This window comes from Balaenoptera musculus, chromosome 15, assembly GCF_009873245.2.
Source record: "Balaenoptera musculus isolate JJ_BM4_2016_0621 chromosome 15, mBalMus1.pri.v3, whole genome shotgun sequence".
NCBI classification, from domain to species: domain Eukaryota; kingdom Metazoa; phylum Chordata; class Mammalia; order Artiodactyla; family Balaenopteridae; genus Balaenoptera; species Balaenoptera musculus.
The window spans coordinates 75,717,108-75,738,053 of NC_045799.1; the positions used below are offsets into that span (position 1 = coordinate 75,717,108).

The 20,946-nt window shown below is 37.3% G+C and overlaps 1 protein-coding gene across 1 annotated transcript in view; it reads right to left on the minus strand.

Moving 5' to 3' along the window:
- The window catches only part of AUTS2 (activator of transcription and developmental regulator AUTS2), a 1,126,617-nt gene that overhangs the window by 627,954 nt on the left and 477,717 nt on the right, over positions 1-20,946 (minus strand). The gene's annotated exons all lie outside the window — the stretch shown is intronic.

The window sequence follows — 20,946 nt, forward strand, 5'->3', positions numbered from 1 at the left end:
AAAAAAACTTAAATTAAAAAAAAAGAAAAATCATTAAAAAAAGAGATGTTTATAAAAACTAAGTCCGCCAACTTAGATGAGAAATAAACATCTAGGTGGGAATTAAGGGTATAAGAGCATCAAGACTTTTCCTAATGTTCAAGAGGCTTAACAAAATCTGGACTTTGCATTTGGGTCTTTTCCATCTTTCTTCATGGAAGGAAAATGATGACTTCAACAAGGTCCAGCAAGAGACCCCTGTGGCCCTGATGTAAGTTATCTGACTAAATGTTGTTCTAGGCTAAGGGCAAAACCCCAAGAAAAACTGAGAGGAAGCCGCTTACTAGTCTCCCCTGTGTCCTGCCAGCAAAAGCACTTCAGCGAATTCTCTTTGGAGAGCCTTACATAAAATCCACCCCCACATCACCCCTTTTCTCCTCCAAAGCCAGGCTCAAGTTTAAAGGAAACTTAGGATTTTAAGCTGTCAGACAGCTCAATATTTCTTTGAAATATAGACTGACTACAGTAAGTACTAAAGCTAAACCACAAGATATCAGGCAAAGAAGTATTCCTTCCGAATCCCATGAATACATTTAAGACTGGCATTTTCAAGCACATCCAGTGGATCATTGGGGCAGCAGAACTAACTCAGAAGCTGTAATCCTTCACCTGAAATTCCCAGCTATTACCTACAACCAGAGACACTACAAAGGCCAGGTGCTGACTTAAACATTTAAAGACCTAAGAAAAATCAATCTGCTTGCATTGATTTATCCCAGCATCCATGGCGTCTGTTATAAGAAAGTTTTTGCTATAAATGATGCAATGAAATTTCTTACTATCCGCCTTTAGATATTTCAGGACCTCGCTTATTTAAAAATTACTATAATTCACTCTCTAGTTCCAGACATTTCTACCCATTAGGATATTATATAGTTTAGGAATCAGAACTAGAACAAAACAAAGTTAAAGGAAGCTAGCATCTGGTATGAGTGGCAGTAATTCTATCAGTAAGATTATCACCTTTTATAAAATATAAGAAGCCATCTTGTTTTCATTAGATTTCATTGTCAACAATATATTTTCCAAACTCTGAGACAGCACTGTCATTAGAGTTAACTGTTATTAATGGCTAATTAGGAAAATAACGATCCATGGTTTTATCATGGCTGATGAACATGTAACAAAGTCCCATCATCCTGGACTGAGGAAAGTAAGGTGGAGCAATTCTGTGCGCATCTGCTAAGATTTGTTAGCCAGGCTATGCCACTCTTTTCAGCTTGAGTCTGGAGAGTCCCAACAAGATGCTAGATGTTCAGAAGGTGTCATTAACCCTTCAAACAAAACTCACAAAAGGATGAAGTATGTGAAGGAGATACCTATGACTAGAACTCTAGAGGAATAATGTGAATTATGAACTGCAATGCAGAAGAGCATCCGAAAGTAATCTCTTACCACAGTTTTGGTTCCTCAAGGCAGCATAAATCTTATCTTGGACTGCTGAGTTTTCCTGTAGGGATCTAAATGAACCCTATATGATGTTTCTTAAAGGTGCCAATAAGCACCGAATCTTCTTTTATTCAATGAAATTTTATAATATACCTTCACTAACATCAAAGCAGTAAGTATTTAATCTCATAAAAGTGCTGTTTTATTGTTTCCATATAAAACTGTTCCCAAGTGGAGAAAGTTTCATAGATTGAGCGGCATTTGTACTGTTTTATTTCTTAGGCTTTAAAAGGTATTTCAGAGGAGAGGCGCAGAACCAAAGTAAATAACTTAATGAAAAGGCTGGACACATCAAAACGAGCTAGTGGGAAATAACTACTATAAGCAAATTTACAAAGTTGAATACAAAAAACGTTTTCTTAAGAAATAAACACTGTACTTTTAAATGTATAATAACAAGTTGTGACAGAAAGATAAAAATTAAATTCTGGAAACTAGGGTAGTGCAAGGAATTTCTGCGAAATTTCTCTGGGATCATAGAATCAGAAGTTATATTGTTATTGTTTTTAATAGTTAGAAAAAGAATTTTAAGGATTTGGTAATCTTAAAGTTAATCACTAAATTTAGATACTAAAGACATCTGTTTTCTAAGTTACTATTGAATGTAAAAGAATTAAAACATAATCAATAGAGAAATGGAGAAAAAATAAGGGAACTAGCAAGAGAGCAAGCATATGGCTAAGTATATTGGTTATAATAACAATAATATATATGGATTAAGCTCCCATTTTTTAAAAAAAGGCAAGGATATCTAGTTTGTATTGCGTAAAACAAACAAAAATGTGTTTGTTAGTTATAAAGCACTCCTAAATTTTAAAAGAGAAAAAAGACAAAATATTATAAATAAATGGCTAAAGTCATATGTCAAAGGTAATCATTTTATAGTGATAAAAGGTATAATCTTTACCTTTTACACTTCTGTTCTTCACACTAAAGTATTAATATATAAACCTTGATATCCCAATATATTAACTAAAAAATATCTTAAGTAATAAAGGAAATCAACAGGAGTTGGGAAACTTTAGCATGCTACCTAACAGACAGTAAGAAAACAAAACAATAGAAAGGGACCTGCGGTTAAAGAACTCAGTTTGACTCAGGCAATACATAGTAAATTTGGTAACTTATATAGACCACATCTTCTAGAGCATCCATGGGACATTACCACAGATTGAAGGTGTAGTAGGCTACAAAGAATATCAGACTTTCAAAATTTAGAAACTACATGAACAGCCTTCTTGATGGTAAAAATTAATGACATTTTAAACTGAATATCCATATCACCTAGAGACTTTTAAAATAAACTTTCAAGATATTTTTAAAAATTCTCTCCACAATTAGAATTGAGTCAGAGAGAAAAAGACAAACATACCATCTAAAAATTAAGAAAATGAAAATTATAACTATGTTAGTAAAACATTTTACAAGATCTATAAATTCTGTGCTAGAGATTAACTCATGTATTTTTTTTTAATATTTTATTTATTTATTTATTTATTTATTTATTTATTTATTTATTTATGGCTGTGTTGGGTCTTTGTTTCTGTGTGAGGGCTTTCTCCAGTTGCGGCAAGTGGGGGCCATTCTTCATCGCGGTGCGCGGGCCTCTCACTATCGTGGCCTCTCTTGTTGCGGAGCACAGGCTCCAGATGTGCAGGCTCAGTAATTGTGGCTCACGGGCCCAGTCGCTCCGCGGCATGTGGGATCTTCCCAGACCAGGGCTCGAACCCGTGTCCCCTGCATTGGCAGGCAGATTCTCAACCACTGCGCCACCGGGGAAGCCCAACTCATGTATTTTTTATTAAATTGGAAGTAACAGAAGTAAATAGCCTAATTATAGAGAACAAAAAGTAGCACAACAAAAAAAGCAACTATGGGGAAGATTAGAGGGAGGAGATTCTAAAAATGAAAACTACATAATGAATTGGAAATTAAAATATTGTACAATTAATAAATTAGAGTAAAACTGGGAGCAAAACCCACAAATATAAAAGAGACATACTTCTTATATATCTAGAATAAAAAGAGATAAAAAACAAAACCAAAAAATAGATATAATGTGATATAATTACATAATAATAATGTGATAATACAATATATAACGTGATAATAATATGATTATCATTACAAAAATGTGATAATGAACACATTCTAAATTATAATAATAAACATTATTCTATGGTGGTACTGATGAAAATTATACTAAACTAACTTTAATTTTTTTAAACTTTTAACAAAATTTGATCTAGAGCATGAAAAAAAAATATGTAAAGCTAATCTGTGCCCAAATCTGATAATAACAAAACAAAAAGAGAATTATGGGATGATCTTCTTAATTAAAAAGCTGCAAAATTCTGATGAAATGCAACAAATTCAACTTAACAATAAATTTTAAAATAGTCCACCAGGGACTTCCCTGGTGGCGCAGTGGTTAAGAATCCGCCTGCCAATGCAGGGGACACAGGTTCGAGCCCTGGTCCAGGAAGATCCCACGTGCCATGGAGCAACTAAGCCTGTGCTCCACAACTACTGAGGCTGCGCTCTAGAGCCCGCAAGCCACAACTACTGAGCTCGTGTGCCACAACTACTGAAGCCCGCGCGCCTAGAGCCCGTGCTCCGCAACAAGACAAGCCACCGCAATGAGAAGCCCGTGCACCACAACGAAGAGTAGCCCCCACTCATCGCAACTAGAGAAAGCCCGCGCAGCAATGAAGACCCAACGCAGCCAAACATAAATTAATTAATTATTTTTTTAAAAAAAGCATCTAGTTGACGTATACAAAACACTGCACCCAACAATGGCAGGAGACACATTGAAAAAATAATAATCCACCAAATTCTAACAGAATTTTGCACAAGAATGTTAGAATCCGCCAATTTGCAAGTGGGCACAAGGGAAATTTTTGAGGTGACGGCAAAGTTATAAAATTGGAGTATAGTGATGGTTGTACAACTCTATAAATATATTAAAAAACATTAAACTGTAGACTGATAATGAATAAATTTTATTATATATAATGAATATTTTAATAAAGCAGTTTATTTTAAAAAGTAAGAGGTCCCATCAGTTTAATCTTTTACTCCAGAAAGAGGTCCCTAGTTGAACACTTACCTGATTAAATCAGGCTAATGAAACAACAGAACACAACTCCCTTTCTTAAAGTCAACTGTCCATATAAAAATCTAATCATGGGAGTAAACAGGGGGCAAGTATCTTGACTGCCATCTTGGAATCCTGCCTGCACAATAGGTTTATAAATACAAGAAAAGGAGAAATTGCTTCTTAATCCATGTATCATAAAATCACTCCCATGAAATTAGGAAAGTTGTATTAATGCAAAATAAGATGGGGTTCTTGGATATGCCTGGATTTTGGAGTGTCATTTGTCTGTGTCACTGATGTTTCCCCCAAAATATTTAAGGTATTCCATGGATAATACCTTGAAGATTGTGTTATTAGCCTGAAAAATAGAAACTATTGAAGCACTTGCACTTGCCAATCCCATGTATTATTCAAATTTAAAGGGGTTCAGTGGACTTCACAGCAATAGAAAACACTGAAAAGTTAATCAAATAAAGAGCAGAAAATAAGCTAAGATCAATCTAACTACATAGTCTCAAACACAAACAAAAAGCAATTAAGAGCAACCTGACCAACCTTGATATCCTTCCAATAGACAAACTCAACCCAGACGGTAAAACTTAATAATGTTTTACAGCTTATCCAGAGAATCATAGCTCTACTCTATGATTCAGCCAAGAGGCTATTATGATACTATCTCTTCATAACTGAATAACGTGAAGGGAAGGGAATCAAAGTGTAAAAAGCAGTGCTCATATATTACTAAAATCTCTATCTACAACTTGGGTACGTACTATTTCCAGGTTGAATTATGTTGACAAAAGGCATGATAACATACTTGACTTTTCATTTCCTACCAAAAAAGAAGTCGAAACTACAAGGGGGAAAAGAATGCACAAGAATGAGATTAAAGAGAAAAGCGTGTTTGTTTGCCATTCCTTGGGTATGACTGTGGACTGAAAGATAAATCTGTTTTCATATAGGTTCAGAAATCCACACATAATAAACGTATGCAATGCAAAAATAATTTGATGAAGGGATGTTTGACTGCTTTGGTATATTTCTAGCCTTCTGATAATGAGATTTTGATTATTAAAAAGAAATTCTGAGACAATAACATTTGGTTAGCAAGGATACACAAATACACAAAGCTTACTTTTTATATTTTTCTATAACAAAAGATGTTTTCGAACAGTGTTTTAAACAGCCTTGCATTCTTTAAAATAACCATTACCCTCAAGCATAAAATGTTTTCTGACTTTTGTTTTTCCCATTCTACTATGAAAATAACCAACTGAAGTCTGAGGAGGCAAATATGTAAGATGAGTCTGTCATATCTTGTCATCCTAGAAAGACGCTGTCAAAGGGACTTGAGAGCCAAATTTAAGGGGCCCCCACTAACCAAAGATGGGACAATTTGAGTATTAACAGCATAATAACACAATGAACTGAGACACATCAACATGTTTAAATACAGAAGCATACAATTATATTAAAAGAAAACCAACCAACAAATAAATACTTTATTGATTACCTTTGGAGGACCTCCTGAAAAGGATAAAATTAAGCAAAGAACCAAGCATCAATGGCTACTATCATCATAAAAAGAGAGAAAACAAGATAATACATCCCTCCTAATAGAGAACACACCACCACCACCAACCCCCAAAATATAACCTGAATCTGGGTCACCACAGATTATACTACAAGCTTACAGAAAATATAAGGGATAAGAGCACATGTTAAACCACACACCACGGGATACAATCAGCAAATCCAGAAATCACCTGATAACCTCCATGAATAAACTGCAAGGTAAATATAGAAGAAGAGTAGGAATGAGATAACAAGACATATAAGACATCTCAACCAATTGCCATGTATAGATCTCATTTTAAACCTAATTTGACCAAAGTAATTTAAAAAATGATGAGACAAACTCAGAAATATGTACATTGACTAGGTATTGGTGATATTAAGGAATTATTGTTTGTATATTTCTTTTAAAGTATATAGAACTTAAAAAATTTTTTTTTCTGTGAATCCCAAACTTCTAATTTATCCCTCTCCCTGTCCCCTTCCCCTTTGGTAACCACAAGATTATTTTCTATGTCTGTGAGTCTATTTTTGCTTTGTAAATAAGTTCATTTGTATCTTTTCTTTACATTCCACATATAAGTGATGTCATATGATATTTGTCTTTGTCTGACTTACTTCACTTAGTATGATAATCTCTAGGTCCATCCATGTTGCTGCAAATAGTATTATTTCATTCTTTTTATGGCTGAATAATATTCCATTGTGTATATATAACACATCTTCTTTATCCATTCATCTGTCAACGGACACTAAGGTTGCTTCCACGTCTTGGCTGTTGTAAATAGTGCCGCTATGAACACTAGGGTACGTGTTACCTTTTCGAATTAGAGTTTTCATCTTTTCCAGATATATGTCCAGGAGTGGGATTGCTGGATCATATGGTAGTTCTGTTTTTAGTTTTTAAGGAGCCTCCATACTGTTCTTCATAGTGGCTGTACCAATTTACATTCCCACCAACACTGTAGGAAGAGCTCCCTTTTCTCCACACCCTATCTAGCATTTACTATTTGTAGACTTTTCTGTTTAATAAATTTATTTGTTTATTTATTTATTTAATTTATTTTTGGCTGCATTGGGCCTTCATTGCTGTGTGCAGGCTTTCTCTAGTTGCAGCAAGCAGGGGCTACTCTTCATTGTGGTGCACAGGCTTCTCATTGTGGTGGCTTCTCCTGTTGCAGAGCACGGGCTCTAGGGCGCGCAGGCTTCAGTAGTTGTGGCGCACAGGCTTAGCTGCTCCATGGCATGTGGGATCTTCCTGGATCAGGGCTCAAACCTGTGTCTCCTGCATTGGCAGGCAGATTCTTAACCACTGTGCCACCAGGGAAGCCCCTATTTGTAGACTTTTTGATGATGGCCATTCTGACTGGTGTGAGGTGATAGATACCTCATGGTAGTTTTGATTTGCATGTCTCTAATAATTAGTAATGTTGAGCAGCTTTTCATCTGTCTGTTGGCCATCTGTATGTCTTCTCTGGAGAAATGTCTATTTAGATCTTCTGCCCAGTTTTTGATTGTTGCTTTTCTTTGTTTGTTTTTTTTGACATTGATGTCCATGTGTATCTTAATGTCTTAGTTGGCTCGGGCTGCCATAACAAAATACCATAGACTGGTGGCTTAAACAACAGAAATTTTCTCATAGTTCTGGAGGCTAGAAATGTAAGTTCAAGGTTCCAGCATGGTCAGTTTCTGGTGAGAGCTCTCTTCCTGGCTTGTAGACAGCCACCGTCTCTCTGTGTCCTCGTATTGAGGGGAGAAAGAGAGCTATCCTTCTAATGACTCTTCTTATAAAGAACATTAATCCTGGGCTTCCCTGGTGGCGCAGTGGTTGAGAATCTGCCTGCTAATGCAGGGGACACGGGTTCGAGCCCTGGTCTGGGAAGATCCCACATGCCACGGAGCAGCTGGGCCCGTGAGCCACAACTACTGAGCCTGCGCGTCTGGAGCCTGTGCCCCGCAACGGGAGGGGCCGCGATAGTGAAAGGCCCGCAGGCCCGCGCACCGCGATGAAGAGCGGTCCCCACTTGCCGCAACTAGAGAAAGCCCTCGCACGAACCGAAGACCCAACACAGCCAAAAAAATAAAATAAATAAATAAAGTAGCTATTCAAAAAAAAAAAAAAAAAGAACATTAATCCTATCAGGACCCTACTCTTACGACCTCATTTAACCTTAATTACTTCCTTACTCCAAATACATTGGGGGTTAGGGCTTAAACATATGAATTTGAATTGGGTTGGGGGGGGCAGGGAGGCATAATTCAGTCCATATCACTTAGCAACCTGCATACCATTAAACATCACCAATTACTGACTACTTCATACTAGGCTACATTACTTTAAGGAGGACAGAAATGAACTTGTTTGGGAAACACTACAGTCAACTCTTTTGAGAAGCCACGAACATTTTTCAAAGGTGGGATGGGTCCCACATATATATGTTCTAGAATATTTGAGATCCCTATTTTAGACTAAATTGTGTCCACCCAAAATTCATATATTGAAACCCTAACTTCCATTACTTCAGAATGTGACTGTATTTGGAGATAGGGACTTTAAAAATGTAATTAATTTGAAATGAGGCCATTAGGGTGGGCTCTAATCCAATCTGACTGATGTCCTTATAAGAAGAGGAGATTGAGACATAGGGAGAGACATCAGATATACACATGCACAGAGAAAAGGCCATGTGAGGACACAGTGAGAAGACGGCCATCTACAATGGAAGAAGAGAGGCCCTAGAAGAAAGAAAACCTGCCAAAACCTTCATCTTGGACATCTAGGCTCCAGAAATGTGAGAAAATTAATTTCTGTTGTTTAAGCCACCCACTCTGTGGCATTTTGTTATGGCAGCCCCAGAAAACTAATGTAAGTCTTTTCTTTAGAGTACAAACATCCTGGTTATTATTTTCCCCACCTTAGAAGAAAAGACAATGAATCAAGACAAAACAAAGAAAGCCAGCTACCTTTTCAAGATCCCTTTACAAAAAATTCTTGAAAACATTTTATTCAGTATCTCTAATTCTTCTCCTCCCATTCTCTGTTTAACCCATTCCAATGAGTCATTTGTCCCCATAGGCCATGAAATTGCTCCTGTTCAGCTCAACAAAAAGGCTATCAGAAGCATTTGCAGATCTCAGGGGTAAGAGACCCAAAAACTGTATGTCTAAGTAGTTAACAGTCATAAATAGAGCTAATATAGTGTTAAATAAAATATGTCTTATCCTCTGACCTTGCTTACATGAATGTTCATAATGACTCTGAAGGTCAGGTTTTACTTTAGAATTCTGTATTCCTTGAAGTTTCTTGACAGAATGTCAAGTGCAGAAGAACCAGCCCCTGGCTTAGTATCTTTCCTTTCCCGTCTATAGTTCTGTCCCACATCTCAAGAAGCCTCACCTGCACATGGGATAATATCCCAGCCCAACCTCCAGGCTCCATCCACACTGCCCACTTTACCCAACTCCCACTAGCAGTGCCCCCAATTCAAGCCTGGGCATATGCATGGCTCTGGTGCAGTCCTCTCTCAGGCAGACAGACCTAGGAAATAAACTGTGAAAGCCACATTGAGGGTATTTGGGCTATGAATTCGGGAGTTCCAGATACCTAGTAAGCATGGTGTAGAAGGGGAGTGGTGGGCTCCAAGTGGAGCGTGGGGTGGTGGCCCTTTGAACTCTTCTGTTCTGGAAAGGGGCAGGGCTCAAGGAGGGCCAGAGCAGGGCAGAGGGCAAAGTCTGTCCTGGCTGGATTTAAAGGCAGTACCAGTCATCAATTACCTACAAATGCTAAACCTAGTGGTCACTGTCAGTCCCCATCTTATTGATCTATCTAACAGCTGCATCCGACAAAACTGATCATCCTCAAAGCACTTTGCTTCACTCCTGCTTTGCCTCCTACTTTGCCTCCTACTTCTCTGGCCACTCATAACACTTCTTGACATTAGGTTCCCCAGGGCTCAGTCCTTGGACCTCTTCTTTTTTCTCTCAGTACTCACTACCCTTGATGATCTCATCCAGTGTCATGTTTTTAAATACTACCTATGTGCTGATGATGCCTAATTGCCTCAATGTCTTCCCCAAATTCTAGTCTCCTCAATCCAGCTGGATCTTCCAATTTCACTTAGATGTGTAATAGTCATCTCAAACTTATAATGACTAAAGTAATTTTCTCAACGTTTACCGATTGTTGTTAACAGCAACTTCACCTTTCCAATTGCCTAGGCCAAAATCTTTCCCTCTACGGTTACCACATTGCTCAAAGCTACCATCTTCACTTACCTGGATTAAAACAATACCTTCCTATCTGATCTCCTGCTTGTGCCTTTGCTGTCTATTTCCATGTATCTCTCCCAGGAGCAAGAGTGCTCCTATAAAAAAGTAAGAGTAATGACAAAGGTCATTATAATGGCCTACAAAGTAGCCCCCACTCTGTCTGGTTCCCCCATTGTTTCTCTTGACCTCTTTTTCCACTACTCTCTGCCTTGCTCACTCTCCAACAGTTTTACTGGCCTTGTCACTGTTCCTCAAATAAGCCAGGCCGGCTCCCACCTCAGGGCCTTTGCACTTGCTGTACTCTCTATTCGAAATGTTTAGCCCCCAAAGGCACATGGCTCACAACTGCCCTTCCTCAGATCTTTATTTAAACATCACTTTCTCAGTGAGGACTTCCCAGATCATCCTATTTATGGTTGTAACCCTGCCTCTACTTAACACCGGCTAATGTTTACCTATTTTATTTGTCTTCTGTCTCCTCCAAGCTCATTTCCCACCCCAACCACACTGCAAGTAGTTTATAAGGTACATGAGGGACCTCCCTAGTGGTGCAGTGGTTAAGAATCTGCCTGCCAACGAAGGGGACACAGGTTCGAGTCCTGGTCCGGGAAGATCCCACATACCGCAGAGCAACTAAGCCCGTGCGCCACAACTACTGAAGCCCGCACGCCTAAAGCCCGTACTGGGCAACAAAGAGAAGCCATGACAATGAGAAGCCGGTGCACCTCAACGAAGAGTAGCCCCCACTCGCCGCAACTAGAAAAAGTCCGTGCGCAGCAACGAAGACCCAACACAGCCAAAAGAAAAAAGGTACATGAGTACCAGGGTTCTTACCTGTTTTGTTCACTATTATATCTGCAGAATCTAAAACAGTGCCTAGAATTTATTAGATGTTCTATAAATATTTATTTAATCAATCAATATGCGTAATCTTTTAAGGCCTGCAACATGTAAGTCAGTCTTTAAAATCTCCCATGAAATGGCCTTTGGAGCTGTTAACAAAGAGTGTGACTGGGTCATAAAAATCTAGTCTAGGATTTGCCAATAAGGAGAGCCTCAAAAGCTGAGTGGTAATATGAAAAGTGGCATGTGTACTAGTTAACTTATGGCCTCTGTAATCATATAAGCCTTTAGATTCCTTATTCTTCAAAAAGTACTATTGCTGATTTTGTTCTTGAAACAGTGATCATATGTAATTTAAGATATTTCAGATGTCAGGTATAGGATTATAAAATGAAAAGTAGCATATAATTGCAGTTAGTTTAATAAATCTTCATCCTGGCATTTGAAAATTTTAAAAGTACTTGTTCAGCAAAAGGTCAAAAACCACTACCAAGAGAAGTTAATAGCTCTCTTAGTATTATATATGCTTATTGATGAGATTGCCACTTTTAAATAATTTGGTAATATGAAGCATTTAAAAATCCTATTTATTTTACCTTCTCACAAATGCTTTTAAAATAAAAAAATCATTTTCTTATTCTTTTAAAGTCAATCCAGCAAAAACCTTCTAACATCCCATACAAAGACAGAAATGTTTAAACCTCTGTACTACCAAACACTGATATAATAATAAATAATAATAATAATAATAATAATAGTAATAATAATAACCACCACCATATTTGTAAAAGAAACCCAATTGGTTACAGAAGTAAATATATTGTCCTGAGTAAATTTTTAAATGAGAAGGTACTTTCTAGGTACCTAAAAGTGGTATAAGCTTTGTCATAATAAAAAGTAATCATTTGTATGACCTGCAGTACCAGTGCGCTCCACTGGAAACAGGAGCACTAGGTGAATTAACTCTGAAGTTATACAGGGTGATTTTAGCACTGTGCCAATGAGGTCCCCATACACTACACTGTCCTGCATCACTTATTTGCATCCTTTGCCTGGCCTCTGAGGAACCTGAATTGGAGACTCAAGGTTTACAACAAACTTCACTACAATATAGTGATTTTCACTCGGCTCCAGAAGATTTCAAGTTATGAAGCCTCTCCCATCTTTAACCTGGACAAAATGGACATAGGGAATGGGATAATTCAATTTTGAATGAGTGGCAGGTAAGGTAAAGAAAGCTTACATAGAGAGTCATAAATTTCCCAACTATCAGAAATTCTTGGTCGAAACACATGGCATTTCTCTAAGATGCACAAATATTCAAATACATAGTTTCCAACTCTTGGCATGATTTTACCTGATTTGCATAAATTAATGAAGAAAGAACTTGACCATTTTTCTTTTTTTTTTTTAATAACTTGTCTTTACTCTTTTTTTTTTTAGAAATTCACGTTCTTTTATTTATTTATTTATTTATTTATGACTGTTGAGTCTTCGTTTCTGTGCGAGGGCTTTCTCTAGTTGCGGCAAGTGGGGACCACTCTTCATCGCGGTGCGCGGGCCTCTCACCATCGCGGCCTCTCTTGTTGCGGAGCACAGGCTCCAGACGCGCAGGCTCAGCAATTGTGGCTCACGGGCCCAGTTGCTCCGTGGCATGTGGGATCTTCCCAGACCAGGGCTCGAACCCGTGTCCCCTGCATTGGCAGGCAGATTCTCAACCACTGCACCACCAGGGAAGCCCCCATTTTTCTTAACTGAACTCAGACATGAGAAGACAAATACTAGACCCCTTGGAAACATAAACTGGAATCCCATGCAAAGGGAGGTGTGTTCTCTCCCTTGGAGATCCACTCACCTGCCAGATAACTAGAGATAAGATGACACTAGCTCATTTTGAGGGTAAGAACTTCAACACACCAATGTTTGGCTATCAACATGGGGGAAAGGCTAGTAAATGAAGGGTCTGTTCTTGGCTCTTGCAGCTGTATTGCTAACATATATTCTCACTGGTACCTAGAATATCTCATGGGCTCCATGTAACTAAGAAATGAAGCAATTAATGTGCTTACTATAACAGAATAAATATGCAATCTTCATATCATTTCTAAGATTCAAAAAAGCTCTGTAAATTATATTTTATTTCCCAATTTACAGATGGAGAAACCAAACCGGAAAAAGACTAAGTAATCCTAACAAAGTCACAAAAAGCAGAAAACAGCAGAGGCAGGACTGGAAGCAACACCAGCCTGACTGATAAGGACCAGCCCTCAGGCGTTATGCAGGGCTCGTGGAGCACAGAAAGAACAACATGTCCTCAGAACTGGAAATGTCAGCTTCCCTTCATCCCTCCAAATGTATAAAATCTCCCTTGATATTGAATATAAAGTAATCAGCAAGTTCTAAGGGAAACCAGCTCTATGATCATCCTCATCACATCATGGAAAAAAAGAAACAACTCATCCTACTTTAAAAAAATAAAGTGAAAAAGAATACACGTAATATATGCACAGCAGGTAGGAAAAAAACTACAGCTATTTGGGACAGTGGTGTGTTTTAAAATTCTTTTTCACTTCCACATTCCAAATTCCCTAAACTCTGAACAGATCAAAGTTTTACAGATTATCCCTCAAAGAAAAAAAAAAAAAAGACAAGAAACACAAATTAATAACTATTTAAGCATTCTGTTTCATCATGATAACAAACAGATGGTTTTAATATTCTGGAGGCTAATTCCTGAACAATTAAAAACACAGCAAGACATTAACATCTAATGAAACATTTTAACTACCAGTATATGCATCTGCCATTAATTCCCACACAGTAAGGTCTTGGATCTCCTCAATCTGTTCTTTATTAAGGAAAGTTTTTCCACTCCGAATTTAGTGAAGTAGAGAATTAACAACTGTTTTCAATCAGCAATCAGCAGGGTATTTCGCCAATGTGTACTGAAACCACATACACTATCAGACTTAAATTTATTCTTATGATGGCTTTGATGTACACACATTCGCAATTTAAGAACAGATCCAGTTTTCTAATTAGGTGTTTTCTCCCCAAAACCCATGCCACATTAGCCCCTTAATATACAACAGAAACTCTCATTGAGCGGTTTCTAAAGACGGTGTACTTGTTTAATAATGCAGCTGACTTTTGACTCAGATTGCCAAAAATATCCCAGACTGCAGCTTCTACCACTGTAACAACATGTAAAGGCAACAATCACAAGAACACTGAAAGACAACTAGACATATCGCATTCTCATATCTGGCAGGTTAAGACAGTTACCAGTTACCATTAAGCTGCTTTCATTTTTAGGATGATAATAATACTGTACATATTTGTTTGCTATAATATAATTTCCCCAAAATTGTATACAATTTACCAAATTTAATTCTCACATAAATCTTCTGTGGTAAGCAAAGCAAACTGTAATGTGTCCCCATTACAGACAAAGAAATTAAAGTTCAGAGATGAATGACCCAACCAAAGGCACCTACAGAGGTGGTGGTGAGCAGAGCTACATAACATGATCCCTGGTCCCTGGCTGAATACTGCGTTTATTGTCCTTAAGGCAGTGTCTACAATTTGCTGCACTAAGCTATAGGTTCTTCTCACAACAACTGTGAGGCAAACATAATTATTACCATTTTAAGGCAAAGTAAGTGGAGGCATGTGTTAACCCAAGGTTAAACAGATATGAAGAGGCAGACCGAGGGTTCACAGCCAGGCCTTTTATCCTAGGGTGTGTGTGATTCCACAATATTATGCTATCCTCCAGAGTGTCATTATCATTCATGGGCAATGCAGACATGTTATAACCAACCACAATGTGACCGTTCTTCTGGGCAAATAACAACATTTTGTAATTTAGTGACCAAATATTTCAGGGTAAGCAATTAGCAAATTAGCTATAAATAATTATTCTGATATCTTTGTAATGGAAAAAATTAAGTAAATACCATCACATATCTCGGGTTTTTTAAATTAATTAATTAATTGATTGATTAATTAATTTATTTTTCCAGCCGCACCGCACGGCATGTGGGATCCTAGTTTTCCTACCAGGCATCAAACCTGTGACCCCCTGCAGTGGAAGCACAGAATCTTAACCACTGGACCACCAGGGGAGTCCCTATCTTGGTTATTTTTATAACTGTGTCTCTCAATTCTGAACAACTAATACATAATCTAATTGTAGCTGAATCTTAATATATTAAATGTATTAATCTAGGAACTAAAGTCTATAAAACTATTTCAAATTTCCTCACAGAATGACTAATAATCAAAATATGTTTTAATACGGGGTAGGATTGTTTTGGTCACATTAGACCCAGCCAAGCAATTGAGAATACAATTTCATTTAGTTTAGCCATCTGAAGCAAGAAATTTAGATTAATTTAATGGTAAGGTTAAAAAAATAAACTCTAATCGATGAGCTACTTTTACTTCTTATTCAAAATCTATAGGTATCACGCAATTCTTGTCTGGTTTATAGCTTAACTGTTATTCCTAGCTCTGAATTTAGTATAAGATTATCAGAGGGGAAAAAAGTAGAGAAGCATGTAGCCTATACTACTTATCCAGAAACCTCTGCTAAATTCTAGTGCTCCTGCCTATAATAAATATACATGTACATGTATGCTATAGACTGAATGTTTGTGTCCCTTTCAAATTCATATGTTGAAACCTAATCCCCAATGTGATGTTATTAGAAGGTGGGGCCTTTGGGAGGTGATTAGGCTATGAGGTGGAGCTCTTACGAGTGGGATCAATGCCCTTATGAAAGAGATCCCAGAGAGTTCCCTCACTCCTTCTACTGTGTGAGAAAAGGGGAAAAGAAGGATATCTATGAACCATGAAGTAGGCCCTTAGCAAACACAGAATCTGCCTGCTCCTTGATCTTGGACTTCCCAGCCTCCAGGACTGTGAAAAATAAATGTATGTTGTTTATAAGCCACCCAAATCTACGATGTTTTGTTATAGCAGCCAAAATGGACTAAGACAATGTACATGTACATATACATACACATATACATATGTTATCTAAGCAAAGAAATTACATTCTAAAACTACCTACATAGAGATGCCAGAGAGCTCATAGCTCGCTGTAAAAGGAAATCACCAAAAACACTAAATACTGCAAAGTAAAAAGATTGTATGCAGCACCTACTTCATACTTCTTTGCTCCTGTACCATGAAAGCTTAATGATGGCTTTAAGCCAAAATGTTATGGATAAATAAATACATAAAGCTACTTTTAAAAATACAAAATAATTGTGGGGTTCTGCCTAGCAATCAAGATAAACATATTTTAAATGTACTATTTGCCAAATACTTAGCCAGAGAAATAATAGAGAATATTTTTTAAAAGAATAAGAGGGTATATATTGTCATAGCAATGACTAGTGATGACATGGGAAGGAAATTCAAGTTGGTAGAGAGAGAAAATATTTTTAGTGAAATGATGTTTTATTTCCACGGGGGCGGGGGGGGGGAAGAAATCCCTAATGACACATTTAAAAAGTCATTATGGATACATATTTACTTACTACCTTTTTAGAAGAAAGATGGGGGGTGGGGTCTGTACCTTTTTTTTTTTTTGGTAGTTCTCATGAAAATTCATAAGCCAGATGGCATTCAATAAATGTAAAGAGCTAAAGAATTTAGTTTTATAGAAAAACATCAATTAGCATAGGAAAATTAGCAATTAAACAATCATTACACAACGTATCAATATTACTAACGAGTAAGCACATACACTAAATTTCTAATGTGAACTCTGTTAGAAACAAATATTTTTGAAGCACTGCTATTTTACTGTGAAAAGTGTATCAGTACTTCATTATAGCTATCTTTGGGTACCTTATTACTGCCCTATTGTAACAAAGTCCTTTCCGGATCTCCTCAGAAACTACAGTGGTTCCTCAGCAACTGACCTTTGGCCCAAATTCATTTGCTTTTTGTATTCAAATTTTTAAAATTTATCAACTTTTTCTATACTTGCAATTCAGTTTGGTCGTCTTGAACAAAAGAATGGAACAGCCATTAAAGCTCTCTGCTTCCTGTGGTCACGTCTACGGGGTAATACAGTAAGAAGAGATCTATTTAAGCTCCACTCTTAAAGTTCCATCCATAAGGATGTCAGACCAAATCCAAAAAATACCCTAAAGCACAAAGATAATTTGTGTAAAGATGGCTATAACCAAGCAATTTTGAAGATGAAAGACTGCAAATGCAAAAGACATTAAGATTCAAAAGAGTAAGAGGTTCATGAAGTTCAGTGAGAGATACAATAAGCACACAGTGGTATTTCTAAAATAATCAGGACAATGACCAGGAGAAGAGTCACTACTGAAACAAATTTTAACCTTAAGGAATCTTCTTGTTTGAAACTTATGCTTTCTAAAACCCTGGAATACTATTTAAGCATATTTATTTATTGGCCATTTTTTATTGCTTTTCCTCTAACCCCCAACTTTCTGTGACATTTACTTTCAATATGCTTTTCAAAGATAGTTTCAGATGGAATCCAAATCAGAGATATGAATATATATGTAAGTAACTGAAGGGTGGATACTGCAGAAGAATAAACACTTGTACCAATTATGCCTTTTTATCATTTCTGTTCTAAAAGTTAATAAAACATACTTTTCCACTGCAGTGATTGGAAATATTACCAGAAGAAAATGTTTTCAGAACCTGACTTTTCTAAAGAGATCTTTAAAATTTAAGTAGACTTGTGATATCCATCCTTTTTATTTAATATTAAATAGGGCCTATAATTGAGACACAACATACTTTTTTTGCCATATAAATGCAAAAGGTCTTCCTAAATGAAACCTTCTGATCTGTGTGAAAGAATAAGCTATTTTCTATTTCCTGAAATCCTTGCCATCACCAGAGCAGAGAGAAGACTGCTTGTTGTGAAGCAAGTCCAAGAGAGGCAAGAACAAGAACCCCTGAGCTAAAGGACCTTAAGCTGAAGGACCCCCACCAGCCAAAGTCAATACTCAAAAACCTGTTACTCCAGTTACCTCTGGAAGAAATTCAATTAGTGAGAAACAGAAAAAAATCAAGGAAGTTGTTTAGATCCAAGAATTTTAACCTAAGTTGATTTTTCAACCAAAGGAGGGAAAGTTTACCTTTACCTTTAAGCTTTCAATTCTAAAAAAATATTGATTCCACACAGCTTTTGGAATTGAATCCACAAGAACATGTACCAGATTCCCTTTCTTTCCTCCTTCTCCTAATCTCCAAGCTAGATAAGGGAAAGGAAAAAGAGAGAGTTTTTAAAAGAAATGTTGATGAGGTTACAGAAACACCCTAGGGCCTGGGGCTTTGTCCACAGACTAAATGGCTAAAAGGTATGATGATGGGTAGGAATTTATAAGTACCAACAATCTGTGGAATTAAAAGAAACACTTCTGGGAACAGGAAAAAGTAGCTTAAAACCTCTGGGTTCATGAGGCCAAGAAAAAATAAAAGACATGGTCTATAACACCAACTACTAAAGAATTGCAAAGGTAAAAAATCATCCCTTTCCTTTTTTTCTTTCTTGAGTGAGACAGAAAACCTAGTGAAATTCCAGGCTGTCAACCACTGGTACCCCACAGCTAGCCATGGCAACAGCTGCACAGCTCTGTTGTAATAAACTGGAACAATTTAATAGCTTTTATTGTTCTACAGTGGTGTCTGAGCATAGCCACTCTCCCCTCCTAGGACTCCAGGGCCCCGCAAGGGCAGCAATGAGAGAAGATCTCATTTACCTAAAAGCACTTATAAATTTTTAATTTGCTTTAACAAGTAAATTAACAAGTCCCTCATTCAGGCAAGTTTTATGGCTTCTTGCCACTTGGGGAAGGCCATAAAAGTTTTATAGATAATCTAGAGCTACTGAGACTGCTCATAATAAATTGTCTGTTTCCTGTTATTTTATCAAACCACTGGGCTTCTAATGACTTAAAGTCACAGTTACCTTATATTCAGGCTTTTTATGAGGCCATATTGATAAACTCCAAAGAATACCTCAAATTATACTGGGCCCCTGCTAATCATTACAAAGTTTGTTTTTTTTTTTTTTTTTTAATGGGAGTTTACCTTAGCTCACGCCCTGCTAGTAAATGTTGCAATGTGTTTTGGAGACACCATGCCCATTGTACATATTATTTAAGATGCTGCCTTAGGCAGAGTTTCCATTAGCAAATACTTTAAGGTAGCTGCAACCTGATCTGTTCTAGTACAGACTCACCAGTAGTTCCACCCACTGGAGTGTGGTGCTCTCTAGACTGCTGCATTTTCTCCCAGAAGGGAGCAGCCTGATGACTATCTGTACATGCATGGTGAGAGCAGCTAAGCCTCAAATGTGTGGATCAGAGTTTGACCCTGGATTAACATTAAATTTAGCTCTCGGTTACCAGCAAGCCATTCAGACCTGAGCTAACTTGACGACAGGGTGGCAGGAAGGAAAAGGAGCAAAGGCAAATCTCATTCACTAATTATGGAGTGCCTGTTATCAGCCAGGAATAGGGCTGGCAATGTGTAGAATACAGAGATGAGTTAAATATTCAGATTGATTGTAAGACACACCACTTATTAACTGCACACATATACTTAGTATTAGATGTCAATGACAAAGTAAGGAGAATGAAATATCCTCTCCAACTCAGTCTCTGATCATGTGGAGTTAGTGAAAGTGCTAAGTGCCCAGTCTGCTTTGTGATGACCTTTATATATTACACGTATGCATGCACACACATAAAAACATGCAAAGTAAAGATCAAAAGGCATGTGCTTTTTCAGTTTAGTCTACCTAGGGAGAATCTTAGGAAAAAGTCACCCACCACCAAGGACAGAATGATCTATGAAGGCCTTTAAACAAAATAATTCAAAAGGCCAAGAGATCACATCACAGTTCACGCAGACACAAAATGCACTGCAGGAAGCACGCTGACTTCTTATATTCATGTTGATTTTCCCCCCAGAAAACACAACTTTGCAGATTAGTATCACCCAGTGTAATCTCACATGAAGGTTCGCTGTTTAAATAATGACTATTTTGTATGGCTTCGTATTTCTCATTCTTATTTTAATTATACCACTTTATTCAATGCTGCAGACTATGAACCTCTTGGCCAAAGTGTCAGAACCCAGTCACTGAGAATGCATTCATAATGATTCTTTACAATTTCACCCGTTTCTAGGGGGAACAAATTCAAGACAGCAAAGCTTAGTGTCACTGCTGCCACAAGACCACATTCTAAGGATAGTACATACATGTTGATGCTGGTTATTCCACCTGTAAGGAAACTTCATTTCTACCCTAATTTCAATGTTATATTCAAATTCTTCTACCCAATAGAGGAAAGATCCGATGACTTCCAGGTTCTACATGAACTCAACACTATCTTTCTTCTGATTTTTTTTTCCGATTTAAGAAAATGGAACATAGTTGGTCTCAATAAATGTTATTCCCTCTAGAAAATCTGAATGACAGTGAAAATAATACAATCTCACCCAAGTCTTGTCCTTTACAAAGTACTTCCACATACATGACTTCATTCAAACTTCATAATCCTATGAAGCAGTAGAACTATTTCCAGTTTGCAGATGTAAAACTTTATTCAGAGAGGCTATTTGTCCCAGTTCACATAGCCAGAAAGAAGCAGACC